Below are 8,847 nucleotides of genomic sequence, written 5' to 3' on the forward strand. Positions count from 1 at the left end.
ATTCTCACATAGGTATTCCTCTTGTCCAGGTGGGTTAGGGCAGTGTGCAGTGTGGTTGAGATTGCATCGTCTGTGGACCTATTTGGGCGGTAAGCAAATTGGAGTGGGTCTAGGGTGTCAGGTAGGGTGGAGGTGATATGGTCCTTGACTAGTCTCTCAAAGCACTTCATGATGACGGAAGTGAGTGCTACGGGGCGGTAGTCGTTTAGCTCAGTTACCTTAGCTTTCTTGGGAACAGGAACAATGGTGGCCCTCTTGAAGCATGTGGGAACAGCAGACTGGTATAGGGATTGATTGAATATGTCCGTAAACACACCGGCCAGCTGGTCTGCGCATGCTCTGAGGGCGCGGCTGGGGATGCCGTCTGGGCCTGCAGCCTTGCGAGGGTTAACACGTTTAAATGTCTTACTCACCTCGGCTGCAGTGAAGGAGAGACCGCATGTTTTCGTTGCAGGCCGTGTCAGTGGCACTGTATTGTCCTCAAAGCGGGCAAAAAAGTTATTTAGTCTGCCTGGGAGCAAGACATCCTGGTCCGTGACTGGGCTGGGGTTCTTCTTGTAGTCCGTGATTGACTGTAGACCCTGCCACATACTGTAGGAGGCCCTCTAACTCTAGCTCTTCTAATGTCTGATGGTCTCATCACATACTGTAGGTGGCCCTCTAGTTCTTCTAATGTCTGAGGGTCTCATCATATACTGTAGGGGGACCTCTAACTCTAGTTGTTCTAATATCTGATGGTCTCATCACATACTGTAGGGGGACCTCTAACTCTAGTTATTCTAATGTCTGATGGTCTCATCACATACTGTAGGTTCTCTGGCAGTCTCTATGGGGGTGCCACAGGGTTCAATTCTCGGGCCGACTCTTTTCTCTTTATATATCAATGATGTTGCTCTTGCTGCGGGCGATTCCCTGATCCACCTCCAAACGAGCTTCAATGCCATACAACACTCCTTCCGTGGCCTCCAACTGCTCTTAAACGCTAGTAAAACCAAATGCATGCTTTTCAACCAATCGCTGCCTGCACCCGCATGCCCGACTAGCATCACCACCCTGGATGGTTCTGACCTTGAATATGTGGACATCTATAAGTACCTAGGTGTCTGGCTAGACTGCAAACTCTCCTTCCAGACTCATATCAAACATCTCCAATCGAAAATCAAATCAAGAGTCGGCTTTCTTTTCCGCAACAAAGCCTCCTTCACTCACGCCGCCAAGCTTACCCTAGTAAAACTGACTATCCTACCAATCCTCGACTTCGGCGATGTCATCTACAAAATGGCTCCCAACACTCTACTCAGCGAACTGGATGCAGTTTATCACAGTGCCATCCGTTTTGTCACTAAAGCACCTTATACCACCCACCACTGCGACTTGTATGCTCTAGTCGGCTGGCCCTCGCTACATATTCGTAAGCCAGACCCACTGGCTCCAGGTCATCTACAAGTCCATGCTAGGTAAAGCTCCGCCTTATCTCAGTTCACTGGTCACGATGGCAACACCCATCCGTAGCACGCGCTCCAGCAGGTGTATCTCACTGATCATCCCTAAAGCCAACACCTCATTTGGCCGCCTTTCGTTCCAGTACTCTGCTGCCTGTGACTGGAACGAATTGCAAAAATCGCTGAAGTTGGAGACTTTTATCTCCCTCACCAACTTCAAACATCAGCTATCTGAGCAGCTAACCGATCGCTGCAGCTGTACATAGTCTATTGGTAAATAGCCCACCCATTTTCACCTACCTCATCCCCATACTGTTTTTATTTATTTACTTTTCTGCTCTTTTGCACACCAATATCTCTACCTGTACATGACCATCTGATCATTTATCACTCCAGTGTTAATCTGCAAAATTGTAATTATTCGCCTACCTCCTCATGCCTTTTGCACACATTGTATATAGACTCCCTTTTTTTCTACTGTGTTATTGACTTGTTAATTGTTTACTCCATGTGTAACTCTGTGTTGTCTGTTCACACTGCTATGCTTTATCTTGGCCAGGTCGCAGTTGCAAATGAGAACTTGTTCTCAACTAGCCTACCTGGTTAAATAAAGGTGTTCTCAACTAGCCTACCTGGTTAAATAAAGGTGTTCTCAACTAGCCTACCTGGTTAAATAAAGGTGTTCTCAACTAGCCTACCTGGTTAAATAAAGGTGTTCTCAACTTGCCTACCTGGTTAAATTAAGGTGTTCTCAACTAGCCTACCTGGTTAAATAAAGGTGTTCTCAACTAGCCTACCTGGTTAAATAAAGGTGTTCTCAACTAGCCTACCTGGTTAAATAAAGGTGTTCTAAACTAGCCTACCTGGTTAAATAGAGGTGTTCTCAACTTGCCTACCTGGTTAAATAAAGGTGTTCTCAACTGGCCTACTTGGTTAAATAAAGGTGAAATAAAAACAGTACAGGCTTCCTGACACTCCCTCTAACACTGTCACTATCCACCACCCTGAAGGAAACATGCTACTACAACAGCCAATCTCCTTTCACCTCAGAGCTTCATCCAGGAGACACTCATATCACATCATCATCGTCTTCCTCAGCATATTCATCATCTTCATCATGATGTTCAGAGTTCTGATTCACCTGGCAGCTCTACCACTCTGGGTGACAGGTATTAAATCACTTACGATGAGAAGCATAACGATACTACGAATGTTATCAAACTGAATAAAATATCCTTTCTCTTGCTCCATCTTTCTCACCTTCTCTCCTCTCTCCGTCTCTCCTCTCTTTCTCTGTCACCTTCTCTCCCCTCTCTCTCCTCTCTCTCTCTGTCCACAGGGCAGTTGTTTAGTAGCATGGTTCATCAGAGGCCTGTGGCACTAATAGAAGATCCTGGAGGAAACGTTCAACTCACCTGCAGCCATACGATCCCTAACTACTACGTGATACTATGGTACAAACAGTCAGCAGGAGACACTGCTATGAAACTCATTGGTTATGCATATACCAAGTCAATAACCATGGAGAAATCATTTGAAAAGCACTTCAATGTGAGTGGAGACGGTGGGAAAGAGGCTTATCTTCATCTAGTGAGTCTGAGAGGACCTGAACACAGTGCAGTTTATTACTGTGCAGCCAGCCAACACAGTGATGTAGACTTCCTCCTGTTCTCTACTAAAACCCTGCCTGATGGTAATATTAGACCACGGCTCAGAACACCTGCATCTGAGGTTTGACTTTGACTCAGTGCCAATTAATAAATACAGATGGATGATGTACATCCATTTGTACATTGTTAAAACACTGTATATATATAATATGACATTTGTAATGTCTTTATTGTTTTGGAACTTCTGTATGTGTAATGTTTACTGTTCATTTTTATTGTTTATTTCACTTTATATATTCACTTTATATATTATCTACCTCACTTGCTTTGGCAATGTTAACAAATGTTTCCCATGCCAATAAAGCCCTTGAATTGAATTGAATTGAAATTGATGGCATGAGGTGATATCTGTCCTAGTACAGTGTACCAGTATTTACAGGTTAGCCATCAATCATTAACATAAATGATGCAATAATACAATGTCATGTTCCATTACTCCCCCAGATAGATGTGATTCACATGACCTCTCTCTCTCTCTTTCTCCTCTCTCTCTCTCTCTCTCTCTCTCTCTCTCTCTCTCTCTCTCTCTCTCTCTCTCCCCTCTTTCTCTCCCTTACTGTTCTGACCTGAAGTCAGTTCAGTGTATTACTGTTCTGATCTGAAGTCAGTCCAGTGTTTTACTGTTCTGATCTGAAGTCAGTCCAGTGTATACTGTTCTGAAGTCAGTTTAGTGTATTACTGTTCTGATCTGAAGTCAGTTCAGTGTATTACTGTTCTGATCTGAAGTCAGTCCAGTGTATTACTGTTCTGATCTGAAGTCAGTCCAGTGTATTACTGTTCTGATCTGAAGTCAGTTTAGTGTATTACTGTTCTGATCTGAAGTCAGTCCAGTGTATTACTGTTCTGATCTGAAGTCAGTCCAATGTATTACTGTTCTGATCTGAAGTCAGTGTAGTGTATTACTGTTCTGATCTGAAGTCAGTGTATTACTGTTCTGATCTGAAGTCAGTGTAGTGTATTACTGTTCTGATCTGAAGTCAGTCCAGTGTATTACTGTTCTGATCTGAAGTCAGTCCAGTGTATTACTGTTCTGACCTGAAGTCAACACAGTGATGTAGATCCCCTTCTCTCTTCTCCAAAAGCCCCTTCTGATCCTTTACTCCATAACTGCAGTGTACATCAACACCCAGCACACCTGCTGTCCACCGCTGTAGATGTCTGAGCACATGGAGGAAGTTGATATCAAACCTCTAGACCAAATAATGTGGTTGATGTTGTTGTCTTGAAGAAACGGTTCAGGTATTTCTTCAAATTACATCCTATTTCTAATGTGATGACTGCAGAATCTATAACACAGATCAAATCTAAAGACTAAAAGAGACAAATCCTTTAATGATGTAGATACCGGTATGTTCCACAATACACCTTTAAGTTGAACAGGAGACCTGTAGGTGAACAAGGGATCTGCTTGAATATCAACACAAGTTCTGACGTCAAAGTGATGTCATTACCTTCCCCTCCGGCAGCTCAGTTCAGCTGCCCTTCTCTGTTGACTTGTTAGATGACTAGATGACATGACATCTCTGACTATCTGAAAACCCTTTCTCCTTGTCCATGTGACTCTTCTCTCCAGAACCATCAACATGATCAAGCTTCTCATACATGTAGCAACTCTACCACTATGGGTGACAGGTACTAAATCCCTCATGAAAGATAGATTTACTACTGAAATATATTGCTGTCAATATGCTAACAATACTGTATCTTTCATATGGTCTGTTTTCATCCACAGGGCTGTCACAAACAGACAACGTTCACCAGACTCCTACTGCAATACTAAAAGGACCTGAAGACAAAATCCAACTCAACTGCAGCCACACTGTTTCAAATTACAACATGATACTGTGGTACCAACAGTCAGCCCAAAACACTGCTCTAAAACTCATTGGGTATGTGTGGAACACCAGTCCAACGGTGGAAGATTCCTTTAAAGGGCGTTTTGATGTCAGTGGAGATGCTGCAGCTAATAAAATGGCGTATCTACATTTTCCCAAAGTGACAGAAGCTGAAGACAGTGCAGTGTATTTCTGTGCTGCTAGTGAAGCACAGTGTTTCACTATACCCTCTCTCCTCTACAAAAACCCTCTCTGATCCTCTCATATAATACTGACTACGTCTCTGTACACCTGCAACTGTCTTCAACCACTTCAACAACACTTTGCTCTGAACCATTAGATATCAGACAGATGGTAATGATACTGTTATAAGTGGCTAGTTTAGATGGTTTAGGTGCACTTCCTCAGTTCTCCACCAGGAGGGAGTGTTTCTCAACACACATTTAGAAGATGCTGTATTTATTTATTTCACCTTTTTTTAACCAGGTAAGCTAATTGAGAACAAGATCTCATTTGCAACTGCCACCTGGCCAAAATAAAGCAAAGCAGTGCGTCAGAAACAACAACACAGAGTTAAACATGGAATAAACAAGCGTACAGTCAATAACACAATAGAAAAAAAAGAAAGTGATGAAAACCTGCCTCAGAGCGCTCAGGACCTCAGACTGGGGAAAAGGTTCACCTTCCAACAGGAAAATAACCCTAAGTGCTTAAATCTAGAAAGGGAGATATGAGTCTCCAGTTTCAGCGATTTTTGCAATTCGTTCCAGTCACTGGTAGCAGAGAACTGGAAGGAAAGGCGGCCAAAGGAGGAATTGGCTTTGGGTGTGTCCAGTGAAATATACCTGCTGGAGCGCATGCTACTATGGTGACCAGTGAGCTGACATAAGGCGGGGCTTTACCTATTAAAGACTTATAGATGACCTGGAGCCAGTGTGTTTGGCGACAATTATGAAGCAAGGGCCAGCCAACGAGAGCATACAGTTTGCAGTGGTGCCTTCCTGACCATCTTAAATAGGCATGCCCCTTTCAAAAAATGTAGAACTAAGAACAGATATAGCCCTTGGTTCACTCCAGACCTGACTGCCCTCAAACAGCACAAAAACATCCTGTGGCGTACTGCATTAGCATCGAATAGCCCCCGTGATATGCAGCTTTTCAGGAAAGTCAGGAGCCAATACACACAGTCAGTTAGGAAAGCAAAGGCAAGTTTTTTCAAACAGAAATTTGCATCCTGTGGCTCTAACTCCAAAACGTTCTGGGACACTGTAAAGTCCATGGAGAATAAGAGCACCTCCTCAAAGATGCCCACTGCACTAGGGCTAGGAAACACTGTCACCACCGATAAATCCATGATAATCGAGAATTTCAATAACATTTCTTTACGGCTGGCCATGCTTTCCTCCTGGCTACCCCTACCCCGGTCGACAGGCCTGCACCGCCCGCAGCTACTTGCCTCCCCAGCTTCTCCTTCACCCAAATCCAGATAGCAGATATTCTGAAACAGCTGCAAAACCTGGACCTGTGCGAATCAGCTGGGCTAGACAATCTGGACCCTCTCTTTCTAAAATGATCCGCCGCCATTGTTCTAACCCCTATTACTAGTCTGTTCAACCTTTCTTTTATATCGTCTGAGATTCCTAAAGATTGGAAAGCTGGTCATCCCCCTCTTCAAAGGGGGAGACACTCTAGACCCAAACTGTTACAGACCTATATCCATCCTGCCCTGCCTTTCTAAAGTCTTCAAAAGCCAAGTTAACAAACAGATCCCTGACCATTTTGAATCCCACCTTACCTTCTTCGCTGTGCAATCCGGTTTCCGAGCTGGTCACGGGTGGACCTCAGCCACGCTCAAGGTCCTAAACGATATCATAACCGCCATCGATAAAAGACAGTGCAGCCATCTTCATCGACCTGGCCAAGGCTTTCGACTCTGTCAATCACCACATTCTTATCGGCAGACTCAACAGCCTTGGTATCTCAAATGACTGCCTCGGCTGGTTCACCAACTATTTCTCAGATAGGGTTCAATGTGTCAAATCGGAGGGCCTGTTGTCCGGACCTCTGGCAGTCTCTATGGGGGTGCCACAGAGTTCAATTCTCAGGCCATCTCTTTTTTCTCTTATATCAATGATGTCGCTCTTGCTGCGGGTGATTCCTTGATCCACCTCTACGCAGACGACACCATTCTGTATACATCTGGCCCCTCTTTGGACACTGTGTTTTACCTCTTGGGGCTATTAGTTCCCCTTTGGGAACACCCCCCCCCCACCCCCCCTGAGCTGTAATGTGGCACAGGGAACGCAAGAAATAATCCTAAAAATATTTAACCCCCACAGATTAGCAAGAAAAATGGCTCAAATGAAAGATAAACAAGTTGTTTATCTACCCAGCAAGTCAGATTTCTAAAATGTTTTTTACGGCGAAAACATAGCACATATTTATGTCCAACCACCACTGCAGACATACCTCATTAGCATAGCCAAGTAGGAAAAAATATGCAATCAACAAACGCAGGATTAAAAGAAAAATCATTTCACTAACCTTTTGAAATCTTCATCAGATGACAGTAATATAACATGTTACACAGTACATTCATTTTTTTTCAATAATCTGCAATATATATCCATAAATCTCTGTTTACAATTATGCATCGTTCAAAAATGCTACTGCAATGTCAGGAGAAATAAAATAGCCTCCGCAGATAACGCCAGCTAATAAGGAATACACATCATAAACTTTGACTAAATATGCATGTTTTACATATGTATGGCAAGATAAACTTCTTCTAAATGCAATCGCTGTGTTACATTTATTTTTAACGCTCCATTTTGGCGTCACTAGGCTATAATAGGATTAAGCTCCCATTTAGCATAATGACTCCTCTATCTTGGAGTCGACAGAAACCCAAAATGAACACATAAATATTCCCTTACCGTGGCTGTTCTTCCATCAGAAGACCTGGAAGGGTTAATACTCACCAAGTTAGCGTCAGTTTTCAAGTCTGTGTCTTTCGGTTCTCAAACTAGCCACATTTCGGTCGAAATGTATGCAAAATTTCAAGTGGATGCGCACCAAAACGTCAAAGTATACATTATATGTCGAGTAAACTTGTCAAACTATGTTTATAATTAAGCCTTAACATGTTATAAAGGTCTACAGCAATCGTGAGGGCTAACAGACACACACACGTTGTTCAATCCATCCTGAGGAAAGAGAGAGAAACTTCACAGCCAGCATTGGGTAAACTTTTTTTTTGCATGACCGAGACCTTTCGGCACGCTGAACGCCTCGTGAGAAAGGCGGATTCTCACAGTTACACGCCTCATCGAAAGCAGGCTTCGCGCTGAAGACGTAGAAACTGTTTCCATGGTTATAACTGCTTGGTAAGTGTGTATACGATGACGTCGAAATGGTGGCAACTTTTTCCATTACAAGAGAGACTTTGGGAGAATGCATGCCCTGACACTTCTGCTTTACATAGAGACAAAATTTAAACGGTTTTAGAAGCTTTAGAGTGTTTCCTATTCGATAATATTTTTTATATGCATATATTAGCAACTTTTGACAAAAATGTATCATGTTTTATATGGGTACCGAATTCCTCCAGAAGGGGCAGTATTCAGGGCTAGCAAACCTCCAAACGAGCTTCAGTGCCATACAACACTCCTTCCGTGTCCTCCAACTGCTCTGAAACGCGAGTAAATTTAAATGCATGCTCTTCAACCGATCTCTGCCCGCACCCGGCCGCCCGACTAGCATCACTACTCTGGACGGTTCTGACTTAGAATCTGTGGACAACTACAAATACCTAGGTGTCTGGCTAGACTTTAAACTGACCTTCCAGACTCATATTAAGCATCTCGAATCCAAAATTAAATCTAGAATCGGCTTCCTATT

This window comes from Oncorhynchus nerka, unplaced genomic scaffold (genome assembly GCF_034236695.1).
Source record: "Oncorhynchus nerka isolate Pitt River unplaced genomic scaffold, Oner_Uvic_2.0 unplaced_scaffold_3153, whole genome shotgun sequence".
Taxonomy (NCBI): domain Eukaryota; kingdom Metazoa; phylum Chordata; class Actinopteri; order Salmoniformes; family Salmonidae; genus Oncorhynchus; species Oncorhynchus nerka.